Source organism: Arachis hypogaea, chromosome 3 (genome assembly GCF_003086295.3).
Source record: "Arachis hypogaea cultivar Tifrunner chromosome 3, arahy.Tifrunner.gnm2.J5K5, whole genome shotgun sequence".
Taxonomy (NCBI): Eukaryota; Viridiplantae; Streptophyta; class Magnoliopsida; order Fabales; family Fabaceae; genus Arachis; species Arachis hypogaea.
The window spans coordinates 113,231,800-113,252,479 of NC_092038.1; the positions used below are offsets into that span (position 1 = coordinate 113,231,800).

At 39.5% G+C, this 20,680-nt stretch overlaps 1 non-coding gene across 1 annotated transcript; it reads left to right on the top strand.

Annotated features, from left to right (window-relative positions):
- The first annotated feature begins 19,564 nt into the window (after positions 1 to 19,564).
- Positions 19,565 to 19,668, top strand: LOC112793613 (small nucleolar RNA R71). Its single transcript, XR_003198310.1, has one exon. It is a non-coding gene; the product is annotated as a small nucleolar RNA R71 (small nucleolar RNA).
- Positions 19,669 to 20,680: the final 1,012 nt, after the last annotated feature.

Here is a 20,680-nt window from a genome sequence, read left to right on the forward strand (position 1 = left end):
TTCCATTGATTGCAGCGTCACCTAAGTCTTCTTGTAGGAGTTCGAGAAACCACTTCCAACTATCCTTGCATTCACACTCTACAACAGCATACGATATAGGGTATATGTGGTTATTGGCATCATGGCCAATTGCAGTCAACAACTGGCCAGGGTAGTATCCCTTTAGAAAAGTTCCATCTAACCCTATAAAGGGCCTGCATCCACTCGAAAAACCCTTTTTACACCCTTCCAAGCATATATATATCCTTTTGAACTTATGCCCAGTCCCTTCAACAAAATCAGTACTAATCCTCACAGTGGAGCTAGGGTTGGTCCTCATAATTTCATTAGCATAGTCCCTAAGAACTGCATACTGAGCTATTTCTGAGCCCTCTATTCGTTCTTTGGCCTTCACCATGGCCCTGTATATCTTCCTTTCGTTCATAATCATGTCATACTCCTTTTTGAAAAAATCTTGTGCCTGCCTTTGAGTCATGTCTGGATGATCACGGATCTTGTCCTCAAGCTCCTCTACAACCCATTTACCATCTGCAGATTTATTCTTATTAACTCTGCTGCAGGTATGCTCATTCACAAACGTTTTCACCTGAAAGCTTAATGGAAATGACCGTTTTGCACAGTATATCTGCCATGGACAACTCTCATCATAACATATGGCCTTGCACCTAGTTGAATCCACTTTTGGAAAGAATATGCTTCGGCCTAAGTTGATGTTAAACTTCCTAACTGCCTTCTTGAAATGGTCCGGATTTTCAAACTCCATGCCAACCTCCAACCTTACTTCCCTTACTGGAGCATCTGGATTCGCTTGAGGAAATGCTGCATGCTGACTGTCTTCATCATCACTTGCAATAGAATCCAGCTCCTCCGACTCGTAACAATGCATCCCTGCACTTGCCTCTGACATAAGTTCACCCTCCACAGGTATAAAAAATGAAGGATGCTTGGTTGGATCCTGATTAGGTATGAATGTTTGCCCTGAAGGTGGAGGCCTGACTGTTGATCTTCTCTTCCTCTTCTTTTGACTACCACCACCCACATCTGGATTTATATCTACTCCGGGCTGTGAACTGCTGGGTTGACTACCACTACCGACTGTTCCCTTTTCATTTTGAATTCTCTGCTCCTGAGACTCTTGTTCTTGACAAGGCTGTGGAATGTACTGTGTGAAAACCTCAACAGATTTAGCAGGCCCTTGATCAACAGTTGGAGCCACTGACTCCGCCGATACTGGAATTTGGTTCCAGTTTCTTCACTTGCAGCTGATAGATTTGGTTGTTCAGGATGTGGAGGAGTCCTCACCACCTGCTGAGACGGCGGTAAGTTGGTTTCATTGGGTGCATCTGAGAGCCGAACGATTCTTGGTGCCTCATCAAATGTTACCTTAGGTGAATGGCTGGGTATATTTGGTTGATCATGGCTTAAATCTGGTTGTTGTGTGTTCGTTGTGGTATGATGGAAATCTTGATCTATCGGATCATCCCCTGTTTCAGCATTCGGTCCATGCACACCTCCTACATTCTCACTCAATTTCACCACTCTATTTCTCTTCTTCTTTGGGGTTGGGGTCCTCTTAACACAAATCTTGGTTCTGTGCTTGACTGGGGTCCTATTAACATGTAATATCTCAACCTCTGGTTCAGGCTCATTATTTTCTTCTACAAACTCGGGAAGGTCAATTGGATGATCAGTGAACACCTCAACTCTCTTCCCATTAGCAATGGCTGCTTCGTACATAGTCACCACATCCATGTCTAGTCTAAGCAACTTCAACCCACCGTCCAACTCCTTCCCAGGTTCAAGCCAGTAAATCTCGCTCACATCATTGTACCCTATGTCCTTTACTAAGTCAGTCAGGAAGAACTTATTAAGAGTATCCACATTCACTCTTTCAATTTCTGTTTTCTCACCTCCAACATATGCCAGTTTCCCATCATCACCCTTCACAAATTTTCCTCTGTGACTAATGACTAACGTAATGTGGATAGTTGCCCTCTGCAAATACACATACACAGAAAACAAAACCAATTCACAACCACATCATACCCACTACAAAGACACCCTAATAAAAAATCATAAATTCACAACCATGCACCGAAAATCCAGGAAAACATTACAGAGATTTCAAATGTTAGTACTTACCTATGGATGACATCACCGAACTCCAGAAGCTAACACGATCCACAACAACAACCACCCTCTCTTCAACACGAAGATTATCGTCGGCACCGGAGATTTTCTGTGAATGGAGAAGATGAACAGTTTCTTCTTAGGGCTCTACCCTCTGTTTTGTGAAACGCGCGAAGACTTGTACCTTTCATAACTCTTCAATTCTAATTTCCTTTTTTTTCTAAAAAAATTAAAATTTTGAAATCCATTTATATTTTTATATAATTATAATTATAAAATCCACGTGTGAAGCTCCCCAAGCCATGTCACGCCGTGAATAGCCACGTAGGTAGCGTTACTAACGGAGTCAACGCCGGAACAAGGCTTGGTTAGTTTCGTCCCACGGATCTCACGATTGATGGTTACATTTGGTTGTTTCTTTCTTTCGTGGGTAGATTTGTCAGCGTTTTCAACTTTCGTGGGTAGAAATGGTACTTTACTCTTTTAAAATTAGATGAATTTTATATCAAATTAAAGATTATTCAAAGAGTTTAAAACGGCATAGATTTTGTAGGATTCTAGAATTTTGTAGAGAAAGATATGATCGTTGAAAGTTGGTGTCTGAAATTTGAATTCTGTGAATACTACGAAAATTGCGATTTCTGGTATGTGTGCGCATGCACAGCGCTTTGCGCACGCACACCTGGTGTATTTTTGAAAAACGTGCGCACGCGCACATGAGGATATGGCTACTGTTGGGAGAACTAGAACGTTCTGTGTGCACACACAACCAACGAAGTTTTGCAAGCTGTGCACGCACACGATGGAAGGTACACTCTGTTGAGGGCGTTCGCACGCATTGTGCGAACGAGCATAATGGAAATTTTTACTTCCTGTGCGTACGCACACCTCTATGCGTACGCACACTTCTTGAAAATCCTTTTGGGCGTGCATACGCACAATCCTATGTGTACGTACACTGCCCTGTTTTTCAAAAAAAACTTGGTTTCAACTGTTTTACCTTCCCGACAAGCTTGTGATCTTCCATAATACTTACTTCAGACCTTTTTACCAGTTTTAGGGTATTGAATCAAGAGAGAGAATAGTAAGGGAATAAAAAGGGTAATTTTGATTTTGAGATTAGAAGACCGTGACTTAAGCTTGGTAAGTTCTGTGGATGTTATAAGAGGAGAATTAATGATGAATCGTGAAAATAATGATGATTATGAGATTGTTAGAGAGAGCGATGATGATGATGAGATTGTTAATGAGAATGATGATGATTATGAGACTGATAAAGAGAATGAGGATGATTGTGAGATTGTTAATGAGAAGGATAACGATTATGAGATTGATATGAAATATGATCCTAACTGTGATATACCTGCCTGGGTAGATGCAGTTGAATGATTTCGCTTGTTCCGGGACATGGTGAGATATACCTGCCTAGGTAGATACAGTAGAATGACTTTGTTTGCTCTGGGACATGGTGAGATATACCTGCCTGGGTAGATGTAGTGAAGTGATTCCGCTTGCTTCGGGTTTGGCTTGAGACTCCTGGGGTAGTTGCAGTGGTTAGCCCCACTTGCTCCCAGTCGAGGCTGATTTAAGATTTGTGAAATTATCTGAGTTTCATATTTCCTAAGGTAGATGCAGTGGGTCGGCTCCACTTACTCCAGGTTGAGATCCGAGATTCTGTTGACCCTACGTCGTAAGATGTGGCCGGATACTTAGACCTTTCCAGATGAGCTCTCCCCCATGGATATTTTTATTTTATTGGTTATGATTTTGAGCTAGGGGATGCGCGCTCGCAGAGACTATCTAATGGTTAGCTACCAGGACATGTCGGATTGGCTTTGTAACTGACAGATGATATCATCGGCTAAAGGACAGGCATTCATCATTTTGCATATGTTTGATTTGTTTGGGTTTGCTTATCTGTATTGGTTTCCATAATTGTATATGCTAAAGTATGTGATTATGTGCTATTTGCCTTATTTGAATCTACTTGTGTATTACTTGTCTGCATTACTTGTGTTTGTACAACTGAGAAGTCCCTCATGCTGGTGTCGGTTGACGTTGAGGGTTGTTCTTGTTGAAATGGAATAATGATATGATTAATTTAAAATGATGATTATTGAATGAGGTAATTTGAGTTTCCTGGGTAGACGCAGTGAAGTGATTTCACTTGCTACAGGTAGAAAATGAGATAATTTGAGCTCCCTCAGTAGATGCAGTGAAGTGATTTCACTTGCTCTAGGTGAGGATATAAGGTATTGATATAGGATTTCTAAGACAGAATAGCTGATGATGGTCTTGTTTATGATTCTGATTCTGATTTGTTGGAGAGTTAGAAAGTTGGAAAACATGAGGAAGATGAATTAGATTTAGCATTCCCTTATGATAATTGCCTATTTATGGATTAGCGAGAACATAGGATGAATATTTGGTGAAAGAAAGTTTAGGATGCTTAGTGAGTTTTTATTACGATGCATTGTTTTTATTTAGCACTTTTACCACACTGAAAACCCAAGGGTCGGGGGTTCTCATTCCATATATATCTCTTGTTTCTCATATGCAGGTCCAGGTGCTCAGCAGTGAGCTGTGATTTGTCTGAAAGACGGTAAATACCTCTTAGATCTCTTATTTACTTTTGCTTAGATTCTCTCCACTTTTGTTTTTAAAGAACTCATGTTATGTATTTAATCCTTTTGAAAACTTGCCTATAAAGACCCTTGTGTATCATTTAAGAGAGATTTAAGAGATATGGTTGTCAAAGTGCTTTTATACTGTACCTTAGCCAGCTTAAACTTTGCAGGTCGTGGCTAATGCCTAATTGTTTATGTTATATATCTATATTATGTTTTATCTTATTCTTCTCGACAAAATTATCTTTATATCGTATCAGTTCATGCTTTACCTTCTTTTTATCGATATGTGAGTGCTATAATTTTGCGATTTTATTTTTACTCCTTTTCAGGCTTCTCGATTAATACTCCTTTCAATTATACTTATAAACTATGTATTAAAAATCCACCTTGAGAGTCGTACTACCTTATTATCATTGACTTATGACTCGAGCATAAGGATTTGAATATTAGGGTGTTACATTATGGTATCAGAGCAGTTCGTCCTTGTGAGCCTGAGGGATGGAACTGCTTATGCTTCAATGCATACTCTGAGTTTGTGCCTGTGCTGGTTAGGATATCTAACCGATACATCTAGCATGAAGTTTATGAGTGTACCTTTGGTAATTTGAAGCACTTAACTTGAGATATTGAGTCTGATCACCTCAATATCGCTTGTCTGGTGTGGATAAGACTCGACTGGTGTCTCATGGACATGAGCGAGGTAATCGGGGAGGAATTCCCAAGAACGAATTGATGAGGGAACGCCGTGATAGGAATCATGGTAGTGGTATATATGAGATTAGTGCGTTGGTTTTGGATTGTTGAGTGAGATACTTGGAGGCGGATAGTTGATTGGATGATTTGTTTATGAATTGATTATGACCAAATAATTTAGAGTAGATGAGGCTTGTAGATGGCGTTGGTATAGTTTATGAATTTGTACAATTGTGTAGAAATTGAAAAATGACTAATTATTAGAAAACTGATGTTATAGGTTCTGAATGATTAGAATGTGAATTGGGATAACATTCGGTAGATGGTGGATTGTTAAATGTTAAAGTAGGTAGAGTATGCTTGCTTGAACCTAGCCGAGTTTGACGTTGGTTGACATGTGATTGTGGACAGGAAAAGTGGGATTCATCGGATGCTTAGTATGTAAGGTTGTGTCGTTACACTTAAGGAAGAATAAGTGGAGTGAGAGATTTTTGAGATTTGTTGATTGAAGTCCTAGGTAATGTGTTCATGAAAATTGAGAATTTTGAGGAAAATTTTGATTTAAACATAGAGATGCACAAAGGACCTAAGCTATGATTTGATTCTTAGTGGATGAAAATCAGAGTGACGCAGTAGAAGCTTGCGAAATCATTAAAATAGGATAGTTGCAAATGGGAGCTATAGAAGATGATTAGAAATACTTTAGGTTTGAATACCTGGAAGGTTTAGCGAGTTAATGCCAATAGTAGTTCACAGGTAATTAAGTTTAATTATGGCTACGATATTAGAATGATTCTGGAATAGCTATATAAATGACTAGAGGTGTAATTGGGTTTGTGCTTAAATTGTGACGAATAAATTATTGGTGTTTGGATGATGGATTTGGAAGACATTAAATTTAAACATTGAAGTTGTATTGAGGTTAATTTGAGGGAACCCATTAAGGGTGGTGACTTTCGGTTTTAGGAAATGTTCTATGTTGGAGAATGGCAAATTGAATGGTAAGAGGTCGGTTGAATACCTGAGAACTTATATGAAGATTTGATGTCAAATTTTTTAGGATGAAAATTTTTATTAGATGGGTAGGTGGTGCACAGGATTGTGATTCACACTTTTCACAACTCTGGTACAACTAACCAGCAAGTGCACTGGGTCGTCCAAGTAATAAAACCTTACGTGAGTAAGGGTCGATCCCACAGAGATTGCCGGCTTGAAGCAAGCTATGGTCATCCTGTAAATCTTAGTCATGCGGATTCAATTGGTTATGAGTTTTGATAATTGAAAGATAAATAAAACGTAAATTAAAATAAAGATACTTATGTAATTCATTGGTGGGAATTTCAGATAAGCATTTGGAGATGCTTTGTTGCTTCTGAACCTCTGCTTTTCTATTGCCTTCATCCAATCATGCGTGCTCCCTTCCATGGCAAGCTGTATGTTAGTTGATCACCGTTGTCAATGGCTACCATTCGTCCTCTTAGTGAAAATGGTCGAGCTACGGTTTCTGTACGGCTAATCAACTGTCAGATTTTTCGTTTTGAATGAAAAATACCAGGCACAGCTACTGCACGGCTAATCATCTGTCGATTCTCACTTGTGTTGGAATAGGATCTCTCTATCCTTTTGCACACTATCACTGTGCCTAACATTCGTGAGTTTGAAGCTCGTCACAGTCATCCCGTCCCAGATCCTACTCGGAATACCAAAGACAAAGTTTAGACTTTCCAGATCTCAGGAATGCTGCCAATTAATTCTAGCCTATACCACGAAGGTTCTAACCTCACGGACTCGGTCCGTGGATTAAAGACCCAAGAGACTATACTCCAGCTGTCGTCCAATGACTATGTTGAACATCATATAGACCGCTTGTGGTTGTCAGGCACGCGGATCTTGGCTAAGCGAGTAATGAAGATAGTGGGTGATTGTCACGGATCACCCCTTCATTCTTACTTAACTGAATTAAGTACGAGAGTATATCTTGGAGTAGAAGTAAGCATGAATTAAAAGAGAAACAATAGTACTTGCATTAATTCATGAAGAACAGTAAAGCTCCGCACCTTAATCTATGAGGTGTAGAAACTCCACCGTTGGAAAATACATAAGAGAAAAAAGTCTAGGCATGGCCGTTCCCAAATGTGAAAAATGGCATCTGATCGAATACAATAGTAAAAAGTGCTATTTATACTAAACTAGTTACTAAGGATTACAGAAAATAAGTAACTAAGTGCAGATAGTGCAGAAATCCACTTGCATAGGCGCCCACTTGGTGTGTGCTTGGACTGAGCATTGAGCTTTACACATGCATAGGCCTTTTCTAGAGTTAAACGCCAGCTTGGATGCCAGTTTGGGCGTTTAACTCCAGTTCTGGTGCCAGTTCTGGCGTTTTACGCCAGAAAAAGGGGTCTCTGGCTGACGTTTGAATGCCAGTTTAGGCCATCAAATCTCAAGCAAAGTATGTATTATTATACATTGCTGGAAAGCCCAAGATATTAGATTTTCAGCCCAATTGAGAACGCGCCAATTGGACTACTGTAGCTCCAGAAAAACGCATTTGAGTGCAAGGAGGTCAGAATCCAACAGCATCTGCAGTCCTTTCTCAGCCTCTAAATCAGATTTTTGCTCAGGTCCCTCAACTTCAGCCAGAAAATACCTGAAATTACAGAAAAACACACAAACTCATAGTAAAATCTAGAATTGTGATTTTTGCATAAAAACTAATAAAAAGTAACTAAAACATACTAAAAACTACTTAAAAATAATGCCAAAAAGTGTATAAATTATCTGCTCATCACAACACCTAACTTAAATTGTTGCTTGTCCCTAAGAAACTAAAAACAAAATAGGATAAAAAAAATAGAGAAAATACAATAAATTTCAAAATGTCAATGAAGCTTAGTTCCAATTAGATGAGTGGGACTAGTAGCTTTTTGCTTTTGAACAGTTTTGGCATCTCACTTTATCCTTTGAAGTTCAGAATGATTGGCATCCATAGGAACTCAGAATTCAGATAGTTTTATTAATTTTCCTAGTTTAGTATGATGATTCTTGAATACAGCTACTTTATGAGTCTTGGTCGTGACCCTTAGTATTTTGTTTTCCAGTATTACCACCAGATACATAAATGCCACGGACACATAACTGGGTGAACCTTTTCAGATTGTGACTTAGCTTTGCTAGAGTCCCCAGTTAGAGGAGCCCAGAGTTATTAAGCACACTCTTTTTGCTTTGGATCATGACTTTTACCACTCAGTCTCAAGCTTTTCACTTGGACCTTCATGACACAAGCACATGGTTAGGGACAGCTTGAATTAGCCGCTTAGGCCAGGATTTTATTCCTTTGGGCCCTCCTATCCACTGATGCTCAAAGCCTTGGATCTTCTTTACCCTTGCCTTTTAGTTTAAAGGGTTACTGGATTTTTTATCTTGCCTTTTGGTTTAAAGAGCTATTGGCTTTTTCTACTTGCTTTTTCTTTTTCTTTCTTTTTCTTTATTTTTTTTTCATTTTTTTTTTGCAAGCTTTGTGTTTTTCACTGCTTTGTCTTGCTTCAAGAATCAATTTTATGATTTTTCAGATTATCAAAAACATTTCTCATTTTTCATTATTCTTTCAAGAGCCAACAATTTTAACATTCATAAACTTCACTATCAAAAATATGCACTGTTCAAGCATTCATTCAGAAAACAAAAAGTATTGCCACCACATCAAAATAATTAAACTATTTTTAAGATAGAATTTGAAATTCGTGTACTTCTTTTTCTTTTTCAGAAAACATTTTTCATTTAAGAAAGGTGAAAGATTCATGGAACATTCATAGCTTTAATACATAGACATTAAATACTAATGATCATGTAATGAAGACACAAACATAGTCAAAACATAAAGCATAAAAATCAAAAACAGAAAAGAAAATAAACAAGGAGATAAAAGAACGGGTCCACCTTATTGATTGTGGCTTCTTCTTCCTCTTGAAGAACCAATGGAGTTCTTGAGCTCCTCTATGTCTCTTCCTTGCCTTTGTTGCTCCTCCTCATGGCCTTTTGGTCCTCTCTGATTTCATGGAGGATGATGGAGTGCTCTTGGTGCTCCACTCTTAGTTGCTCCATGTTGGAACTCAATTCTCCTAAAGAGGTGTTGAGTTGCTCCCAATAGTTGTGTAGAGGGAAATGCATCCCTTGAGGCATCTCAGGGATTTCTTGATGAGGGACTTCCTCACGCTCTTGTTGAGGTCCATGAGTGGGCTCTCTTGTTTCCTCCATCCTCTTTCTAGTGATGGGCTTTTGAGATAAATCTCTCCATCTCCCACGACTCGGAGTGGGAAGCAACTGCCTTCCCTTTCCTCTTCCTAGAGGTTTCTCTGGTCTTAAGTGCCATTAATGGTTATAGAAAAACAAAAAGCAGAGTTTTTTTCAACACACCAAACCTAAAAGGTTTGTTCATCCTCGAGCAAAAGAAGAAAGAAAGGATTTGAGGAAGAAGAGATGGAGGAGATGGAGGTGTGTGAATGGTTCGGCCAAGGGGGGTTTTAGGTGGTTATGATGTGTGAAAATGAAGGAGTGATGAGGGGCTTATATAGGAGTGGAGTGGAGAGGTAATTCTTGTAATAGGGGTTGGGTTTGGGAGGGAGATGGTTTGAATTTGAATGGGTGGGGGTAGGTGGGTTGTATGATGGTTTTGGAGGAGAAATGGAGGTGATTGATGGAGGTTATTTTGGGGAAGAGTGTTCTAGAAAGGTGTGAAAAGAAGAGAAAAAGAGTTGGGGTAGGTGGGGATCCTGTGGGGTTCACATATCCTGAGGTGTCAAGGAATTTTGGTCCCTACACCTTTCTGGCGTTTAAACACCCACTGTGTGCCATTTTTGGCATTTAACACTAGCTCTGCTGCCTTTCCTGGCGTTAAACGCCAGGCTGATGCTCCTTTCTGGCGTTTAACGCCAGCTAGACACCCTTTTCTGGCGTTAAACGCCAGTCTGTCTGCCAATTCTGGCATTTAACGCCCAGAATGCTGCCAGACTAGGCGTTAAACGCCCATTCTGCTATCCTTACTGGCGTTTAAACGCCTGTCCTAAAGGGTGTGCTGTATTTGATGCTGTTTTTTATTCCGCTTTAATTTTGCAGCTATTTTTGTGACTCCACATGATCATTGGTACACGAAATCGTGATACACAACTTCGTGCAGCTGACCAGCAAGTGCACTGGGTCGTCCAAGTAATAAACCTTACGTGAGTAAGGGTCGATCCCACGGAGATTGTCAGCTTGAAGCAAGCTGTGGTCATCTTCTAAATCTTAGTCAGGCAGATTCAAATGGTTATGGGATTTGATAATTAAAAGATAAATAAACATAAAATAAAGATAGAGATACTTATGTAATTCATTGGTGGGAATTTCAGATAAGCGTATGGAGATGCGTTATTCCTTCTGGCTCCCCGCTTTCCTACAGTCTTCATTCAATCATTCATACTTCCTTCCATGGCAAGCTGTATGTAGGGGGATCACCGTTGTTAATGACTACCGTCTATCCTCTCAGTGAAAATGGTCCAGCTACGGATTACGTAGGGCTAATTATCTGTCGGTTCTCACTTGTGTCGGAATAAGATCCAATGATCCTTTTGCGTCTGTCACTACGCCCAACAGTCATGAGTTTGAAGCTCGTCACAGTCATCCCATCCCAGATCCTACTCGGAATACCACAAACAAGGTTTAGACTTTCCAGATCTCAAGAATGCTGCCAATTGATTCTAGCTTATACCACGAAGACTCTAATCTCACGGAATGGAAGGGTCTGTTGTCAGGAGAGGCAACCATGCGTCATGGACCAGGAATCCAAGAGATATACATTCAAGCTTGTTTTCATGTAGAACGGAGTGGTTGTCAGGCACGCGTTCATAGGTTGAGAATGGTGATGAGCGTCACATAATCATCACATTCATCATGTTCTTGGGTACGAATGAATATCTTAGAATAAGAATAAGCATAAATTGAATAGAATAACAATAGTACTTTGCATTAATATTCAAGGAACAGTAGAGCTCCACACCTTAATCTATGGTGTGTAGAAACTCCACCGTTGAAAATACCTAAGTGATGAAGGTCCAGGCATGGCCGAATGGACAGCCCCCAAACGTGATCAAGATGATCTAAGGATAATACAAAGATGTAAATACAATAGAAAAAGGTCCTATTTATACTAGACTAGTTACTAGGGTTTACAAAAATAAGTAAATGATGCAGAAATCCACTTCCGGGCCCACTTGGTGCGTGCTTGGGCTGAGCATTGAAGCTTTCATGTGTAGAAACTTTTCTTGGAGTTAAACACCAGCTTTTATGCCAGTTTGGGCGTTTAACTCCAGCTTGTATCCTATTTCTGGCGTTTAACGCCAGAATAGGGCAGAAAGTTGGCGTTTGAATGCCAGTTTGCGTAATCAAAACTCGAGCAAAGTATGGACTATTATATATTGCTGGAAAGCCCAGAATGTCTACTTTCCAACGCAATTGAGAGAGCGCCATTTGAGTTTTTGTAGCTCCAAAAAATCCATTTTGAGTGCAGGGATATCAGAATCCAACAGCATCAGCAGTCCTTTTTCAGCCTCTAAATCAGATTTTTGCTCAGGTCCCTCAATTTCAGCCAGAAAATACCTAAAATCATAGAAAAATACACAAACTCATAGTAAAATTCAGAAATGTGAATTTTGCTTAAAAACTAATAAAAATATACTAAAAAAGTAGCTACATCATACTAAAATCTACCTAAAAATAAGGCCAAAAAACGTATAAATTATCCGCTCATCAATCATCAACCTAAAGAAAACATAAACTAACAATGGAAAAGGAAATGAAAAAGTAATTATCATAGATAAATAAGATTGTGTTGCCTCCCAATAAGCGCTTCTTTAATGTCAATAGCTTGACAATAAGCTCTTACAGAGCTTCACAGATACTCAGAGCATGATTGTGGCCTCCCAACACCAAACTTAGAGTTTGAATGTGATGGCTCTGCTTGACTCTATATGGAGAGAATTGGATGAATCTTAGTGGTCAGTGGACGTCCATTGAGGTCTTCCTCACTGGAAATCACTGCCTCTTCCTCCTCTATAGGTTCGGCCACTTTGGACATATTGATGGCCTTGCACTCTCTCTTTGGATTCTCTTTTGTATTGCTTGGGAGAGTACTATGAGGGATTTCAGTAACACTTTTACTCAAATGACCCACTTGTGTCTCCAAATTTCTGATGGAGGACCTTATTTCAGTCATGAAACTGAGAGTGGTCTTAGATAGATCAAAGACTATGGTTGCTAAGCCAGAGAGGCTCTGCTCAGAATTCTCTGTCTGTTGCTGAGAAGATGATGGAAAAGGCATGCTATTGCCAAACCTATTTCTCCCACCATTATTATTATTGAAGCCTTGTTGAGGCTTCTGTTGATCCTTCCATGAGAAATTTGGATGATTTCTCCATGAAGGATTATAGGTGTTTCCATAGGATTCTTCTATGTAATTCACCGCTTCCATTGTAGGATTCTCAGGGTCACAAACTTCTCCTTCAGAGGAGGCTTCTTTAGTACTGTCGGATGATTTCTCCATGTTTTTTTTTAAAAAAAATTCAAAAGAAAATAAAGGTTAAATCAAGAAAGAAGGTTACCTAATCTAAGTAACAAGATGAACCGTCAGTTGTCCAAACTCTAACAATCCCCGGCAACGGTGCCAAAAACTTAGTGCACGAAATTGTGATTCACACTTTTCACAACTCCGATACAACTAACCAGCAAGTGCACTAGGTCGTCCAAGTAATAAAACCTTACGCGAGTAAAGGTCGATCCCACGGAGATTGCCGGCTTGAAGCAAGCTATGGTCATCCTGTAAATCTTAGTTAGGTGGATTCAATTGGTTATGAGTTTTGATAATTGAAAGATAAATAAAATGTAAATTAAAATAAAGATACTTATGTAATTCATTGGTGGGAATTTCAGATAAGCGTTTGGAGATGCTTTGTTGCTTTTGAACCTCTGCTTTTCTATTGTCTTCATCCAATCATGCGTGCTCCCTTCCATGGCAAGTTTTATGTTGGTGGATCACCATTGTCAATGGCTACCATCCGTCCTCTCAGGGAAAATGGTCCAGCTACGGTTTCTGTACGGCTAATCAACTGTCGGATTTCTCATCTCAGATGAAAAATACCAGACACAGCTACCGCACGGCTAATCATCTATCGGTTCTCACTTGTGTCAGAATAGGATCTCTCTATCCTTTTGCACACTATCATTGTGCCCAACATTCGTGAGTTTGAAGCTCGTCACAGTCATCCCGTCCCAGATCCTACTCAGAATACCACAGACAAGGTTTAAACTTTTCGGATCTCAGGAATGCTGCCAATTGGTTCTAGCCTATACCACGAAGGTTCTAACCTCATGGACTCGGTTCGTGGATCAGAGACCCAAGAGACTATACTCCGGCTGTCGCACAATGACTACGTTGAACATCATGTAGACCGCTTGTGGTTGTCAAGCACGCGGATCTTAGCTAAGCGAGTAATGAAGATAGTGGGTGATTGTCACGGATCACCCTTTCATTCTGACTTAACTGAATTAAGTACAAGAGTATATCTTGGAGAAGAAGTAAGCGTGATTTGAAAATGAAACAATAGTACTTGCATTAATTCATGAAGAACAGCTGAGCTCCGCACCTTAATCTATGAGATGCAAAAATCCACTTCCGGGCCCACTTGGTGTGTGCATGGGCTGAGCATTGAATCTTTCATGTGTAGAGGCTTTTCTTGGAGTTAAACGCCAGCTTTTATGCCAGTTTGGGCGTTTAACTCCAGCTTGTATCCTGATTCTGGCGTTTAACGCCAGAATAGGGCAGGAAGTTGGCGTTTGAACGCCAGTTTGCATCGTCAAAACTCGAGCAAAGTATGGACTATTATATATTGCTGGAAATTCCAGGATGTCTACTTTTCAACGAAATTAAGATCACGCTCTTTGGGTTTTTGTAGCTCCAAAAAATCTATTTCGAGTGCAGGGAGGTCAGAATCCAACAGCATCAGTAGTCCTTTTTCAGCCTCTGAATCAGATTTTTGCTCAGGTCTCTCAATTTCAGCCAGAAAATACCTGAAATCACAGAAAAACACACAAACTCATAGTAAAGTCCAGAAATGTGAGTTTTGCATAAAAACTAATAAAAACATCCCTAAAAGTAGCTAGATCCTACTAAAAACTACCTAAAAACAATGCGAAAAAGCGTATAAATTATCCGCTCATCACAACACCAAATTAAATTGTTGCTTGTCCCCAAGCAACTGAAAATCAAATAAGATAAAAAGAAGAGAATATACTATAAATCTCAAAATATCAATTAATATTAGTTCTAATTAGATGAGCGGGACTAGTAGCTTTTTGCTTCTAAACAGTTTTGGCATCTCACTTTATCCTTAGAAGTTTAGAATGATTGGCATCCATAGGAACTCAGAGTTCAGATAGTGTTATTGATTCTCCTAGTTAAGTATGTTGATTCTTGAACACAGCTACTTTTATGAGTATTGGCCGTGGCCCTAAGCACTTTGTTTTCCAGTATTATCACCGGATACATAAATGCCACAGACACATGACTAGGTGAACCTATTCAGATTGTGACTCAGCTTTGCTAAAGTCCCCAGTTAGAGGTGTCCAAAGCTCTTAAGCACACTCTTTTTGCTTTGGATGATGACTTTAACCACCCAGTCTCAAGCTTTTTACTTGGACTTGCATGCCACAAGCATATGGTTAGGGACAGCTTAATTTAGCCGCTTAGGCCTGGATTTTATTTCCTTGGGCCCTCCTATCCATTGATGCTCAAAGCCTTGGATCTTTTTTACCCTTGCCTTTTGGTTTTAAGGGCTATTGGCTTTTTCTGCTTGCTTTTTCTTTTTCTTTCTTAAAAAATTTTTTTTTTCGCAAGCTTTTGTTCTTCACTACTTTTTCTTGCTTCAAGAATCAATTTTATGATTTTTCATATCATCAATAACATTTCTCTTTTTCATCATTCTTTCAAGATCCAACAATTTTAACATTCATAAACAACAAGATAAAAAATATGCACTGTTTAAGCATTCCTTCAGAAAATAAAAAGTATTGTCACCACATCAATATAATTAAACTAATTTCAAGGATGAATTTGAAACTCATGTACTTCTTGTTCTTTTGTATTAAAACATTTTTCATTTAAGAAAGGTGAAGGATTCATGGAATTATTCATAGCCTTAAGACATAGACACTAGACACTAATGATCATGTAATAAAGACACAAACATAGACAAACATAAAGCTCAAAAACCGAAAAACAGAGAGATAAGAACAAGGAAGTTTAAGGAATGAGTCCACCTTAGTGATGGTGGCGCCTTCTTCTTGAAGGACCAATGGTGTTCTTGAGCTCCTCTATGTCTTTTCCTTGCCTTTGTTGCTCCTCCCTCATAGCTCTTTGATCTTCTCTATTCTCATTGAGAATGATGGAGTGTTCTTGGTGTTCCACCCTTAATTGGTTCATGTCATGACTCAATCCTTCTAGAGAAGTGTTAAGTTGTTCCCAATAGTTATTTGGAGGAAAATGCATCCCTTGATGCATCTCAGGGATTTCTTGATGATGAGCTCCCTCATGCGTCTCTTGAGATCCATGGATAGGCTTTCTTGTTTGCTCCATCCTCTTCTTAGTGATGGGCTTGTCCTCTTCAATGGGGATGTCTCCTTCTATGACAACTCCAGCTAGGTTGCATAGATGGCAAATGAGATGAGTAAAAGCTAGCCTTGCCAAGGTGAAGGGCTTTTCGGCTACTTTGTAGAGTTCTAGAGGGATGACTTCATGAACTTCTACTTCCTCCCCAATAATGATGCTATGGATCATGATGGCCCGATCCACATTTACTTCAGTTCGATTGCTAGTGGGGATGATGGAGCGTTGGATGAACTCCAACCATCCTCTAGCCACAGGCTTAAGGTCCAGTCTTTTCAATTGAACCGGCTTGCCTTTTGAGTCTCTTTTTCATTGAGCTCCTTCCACACATATGTCCATGAGGACTTGGTCCAACCTTTGATCAAAGTTGACCCTTCTAGTGTAGGGGCGTGCGTCTTCTTGCATCATAGGCAAGTTGAACGCCAACCTTACATTTTCTGGACTGAAATCTAAGCATTTCCTCCGAACCATTGTAAGCCAATTCTTTGGGTTTGGGTTCATGCTTTGATCATGGTTCCTAGTGATCCATGCATTTGCATAGAACTCTTGAACCATTAAGATTCCGACTTGTTAAATGGGGTTGGTGAGAACTTTCCAACCTCTTCTTTGGATCTCATGTCGGATCTCCGGATACTCATTTTTCTCGAGCATGAAAGGGACCTCAGGGATCACTTTTTTCTTGGCCACAACTTTATAGAAGTGGTCTTGATGAGCTTTTGAGATGAATCTCTCCATCTCTCATGACTCAGAGGTAGAAGCAATTGCCTTCTCTTTCCTCTTTCTTGAGGTTTCTCTGGCCTTAGGTGCCATCAATGGTTATGGAAAAACAAAAAAGCTATGCTTTTACCACACCAAACTTAGAATGTTGCTCGCCCTCGAGCAAAAGAAGAAAGAATAGAAGAAGAAGAAGAAGAAGAAGAAGAAGAAGAAGAAGATATAGAGGATAGGGAGAGAGGTGTATGTTTCGGCCAAGGGGAGAAGAGACGGTAGTATTTTGTGAAAATGAAGAAGGATATAGGGGTTTATATAGTGGAGGGAGAGGGGTTTGGTTTCGGCCATTTAGGGGGTTTGGGTGGAAAAGAGATTTTGAATTCGAAGGTAGGTGGGGTTTATGGGGAAGAGTGGATGGATGTGATCGGTGAAGGGGTAATGGAGAAGAGAGATTGAGGTGATTGGTGAAGGGTATAGTGTTATTGGATTGTGTTAAGAAGAGAGAAGTGGGTAGGTGGGGATCCTGTGGGGTTCACATATCCTGAGGTGATCCTGTGGGGTCCACAGATCTTGAGGTGTCAAAGATTTCTCATCCCTGCACCTTTTAGGCGTGTAAAACGCCCTCTGTATGCAATCCTGGTGTTTAACGCCAGACTGCAGCTTTTTTCTGGCGTTAAACGCCCAAATGTAGCCTGTTTCTAGCGTTTAATATCCAGATGTAGCCTGTTTCTGGCGTTTAATGCCAGCCTGATGCTTGTTTCTGGCGTTAAACGCCAGCTTGGTGCTTGTTTCTGGCGTTAAACACCAAACAGCTCTTCCTCCAGGGTGTGCTTTTTCTTCTGCTATTTTTTATTCTGTTTTTAATTTTTAAAATTGTTTTGTGACTCCACATGATCATAAACCTAATAAAACATAAAAGAACAATATAAATATAGATAAATAAAAATTGGGTTGCCTCTCAATAAGAGTTTCTTTAATGTCAACAACTTGACAGTAAGCTCTCATGGAGCTTCACAGATGTTCAGAGCATTGTTGGGACCTCCCAACACCAAACTTAGAGTTTGAATGTGGGGGTTCAACACCAAACTTAGAGTTTGGTTGTGGCCTCCCAACACCAAACTTAGAGTTTGATTATGGGGGCTTTGTTTGACTCTGTATTGAGAGAAGCTTTTCATGCTTCCTCTCCATGGTTGCAGAGGAAGATCTTTGAGCTTTAAACACAAGGTAGTCCCTATTCAATTGAAGGACTAGCTCTCCTCTGTCAACATCAATCACAGCTCCTGCTGTGGCTAGGAAGGGTCTTCCAATGATGATACATTCATCCTCATCATTCCCAGTGTCTAAGATTATGAAATCAGCAGGGATGTAAAGGCCTTTAACCTTTACTAACATGTCCTCTACCAATCCATAAGCTTGTTTTATTGACTTGTCTGCCATTTCTAATGAGATTCTTGCAGCTTGTACCTCAAAGATCCCCAGTTTCTCCATTACAGAGAGTGGCATAAGATTTATACTTGACCCCAGGTCACACAGAGCCTTCTCAAAGGTCATGGTGCCTATGGTACAGGGTATTAAAAATTTACTAGGATCTTGTTTCTTTTGAGGTAAAGTTTGCTGAACCCATGTATTTAGTTCACTAATGAGCAAGGGAGGTTCATCTTCCCAAGTCTCATTACCAAACAACTTGGCATTCAGCTTCATGATGGCTCCTAGATATTGAGCAACTTGCTCTTCAGTTACATCTTCATCCTCTTCAGAGGAAGAATAGTTCTCAGAGCTCATGAATGGCAGAAGGAAGTTTAATGGAATCTCTATGGTCTCTATATGAGCCTCAGATTCCTTTAGGTCCTCAATAGGGAACTCCTTTCTCTTTGGAGGACGTCCCATGAGGTCTTCCTCATTGGGATTCACGTCTTCCTCTTCCTCTTTGGATTCGGCCATTTTGATTATATCAATGGCCTTGCACTCTCTTTTTGGATTCTCTTCTGTATTGCTTGGGAGAGTACGAGGAGGAGTTTCAGTGATTTTCTTACTCAGCTGACCCACTTGTGCCTCCAAATTTCTAATGGAGGACCTTATTTTACTCATGAAACTTAAAGTAGCCTTAGATAGATCAGAGACTATATTTGCTAAGCTAGAGGGACTCTGCTCAGAATTCTCTGTCTGTTGCTGAGAAGATGATGGAAAAGGCTTGCTATTGCTAAACCTGTTTTTTCCACCATTATTAAAGCCTTATTGGGGCTTTTGTTGATCTTTCCATGAGAAATTTGGATGATTTCTCCATGAGGGATTATAGGTGTTTCCATAGGCTTCACCCATGTAATTCACCTCTGCCATTGCAAGGTTCTCAGGATCATAAGCTTCTTCTTCAGAAGATGCTTCTTTAGTACTGTTGGATGCATTTTGCAATCCATTCAGACTCTGAGAAATCATGTTGACTTGCTGAGTCAACATTTTGTTCTGAGCCAATATGACATTCAGAGCATCAATTTCAAGAACTTCCCTCTTCTGAGGCGTCCCATTACTCACAGGATTCCTCTCAGAGGTATACATGAATTGGTTATTTGCAACCATGTCAATGAGTTCTTGAGCTTCTACAAGCATTTTCTTTAAGTGAATAGATCCATCTACAGAATGGTTCAGTGACATCTTAGAAAGCTCAGATAGACCATCATAAAATATATCCAAAATGGTCCACTCTGAAAGCATGCCAGAAGGACACTTTTTGGTCAACTGCTTGTATCTTTCCCAAGCTTCATAGAGGGATTCACCATCTTTTTGCTTGAAGGTCTGAACATCCACTCTAAGCTTGCTCAACTTTTGAGGAGGAAAGAACTTGGCCAAGAAGGCCGTGACCAGCTTATCCCAAGAGTCCAGGCTATCTTTAGCTTGTGAGTCCAACCATGTTCTAGTTCTGTCTCTTACAGCAAAAGGGAAAAGCATGAGCCTGTAGACTTCAGGATCTACTCCATTAGTCTTAACAGTATCACAGATCTGCAAGAATTCAGTTAAAAACTGATAGGGATCTTCTGATGGAAGTCCATGAAACTGCAGTTCTGTTGTATTAGAACAACTAGTTGAGGCTTCAGCTCAAAATTGTTTGCTCCAATGGCAGGGATTGAGATGCTTCTTCCATAAAAATTGGAAGTAGGTGTAGTATAATCACCAAGCATCCTCCTTGCATTATTGTTGGGTTCGGCCATGTCTTCTTTTTCGAGATTCTCTATAAGATTTTCTCTAGATTGTTGTGGTTTAGCTTCTCTTAGCTTCTTCTTCAGAGTCCTTTCAAGTTCAAGATCTGCTTCAACAAGAATGTCCTTGTCCTTGCTTCTGCTCATATGAAAAAGAAAGGAACAAAAAAAGGAAGAAAAATCCACTATGTCACAGTATAGAAATTCCTTTATGTGAATAGAAGAAGAAAAGAATAGAAGAAGGAGAAGAGAAAAATTCGAACACAGAGAGAAAGAGAGGGTTCGAATTTTAATATGAAAATAAGTGTTAGTAAATGAATAAATAAATAGAAAGAGATGAGAGAGAAGAGTTTTCAAAAATTATTTTCGAAAAATAGTTAGTGATTTTCGAAAATTAAGAGAAGAAATAAAATTAAAATTAAAATTTGAAACAATTAGTTAATTAAAAGAATTTTGAAAAAGAGGAAGGTGATTTTCAAAAATTAGAGAGAGAAAAGTAGTTAGGTGGTTTTGAAAAAGATAAGAAACAAACAAAAAGTTAATTAATTAGTTGAAAAAGATTTGAAAATCAATTTTGAAAAGATAAGGAGTTAGAAAAGATTTTTGAAATTGATTTTGAAAAAGATATGATT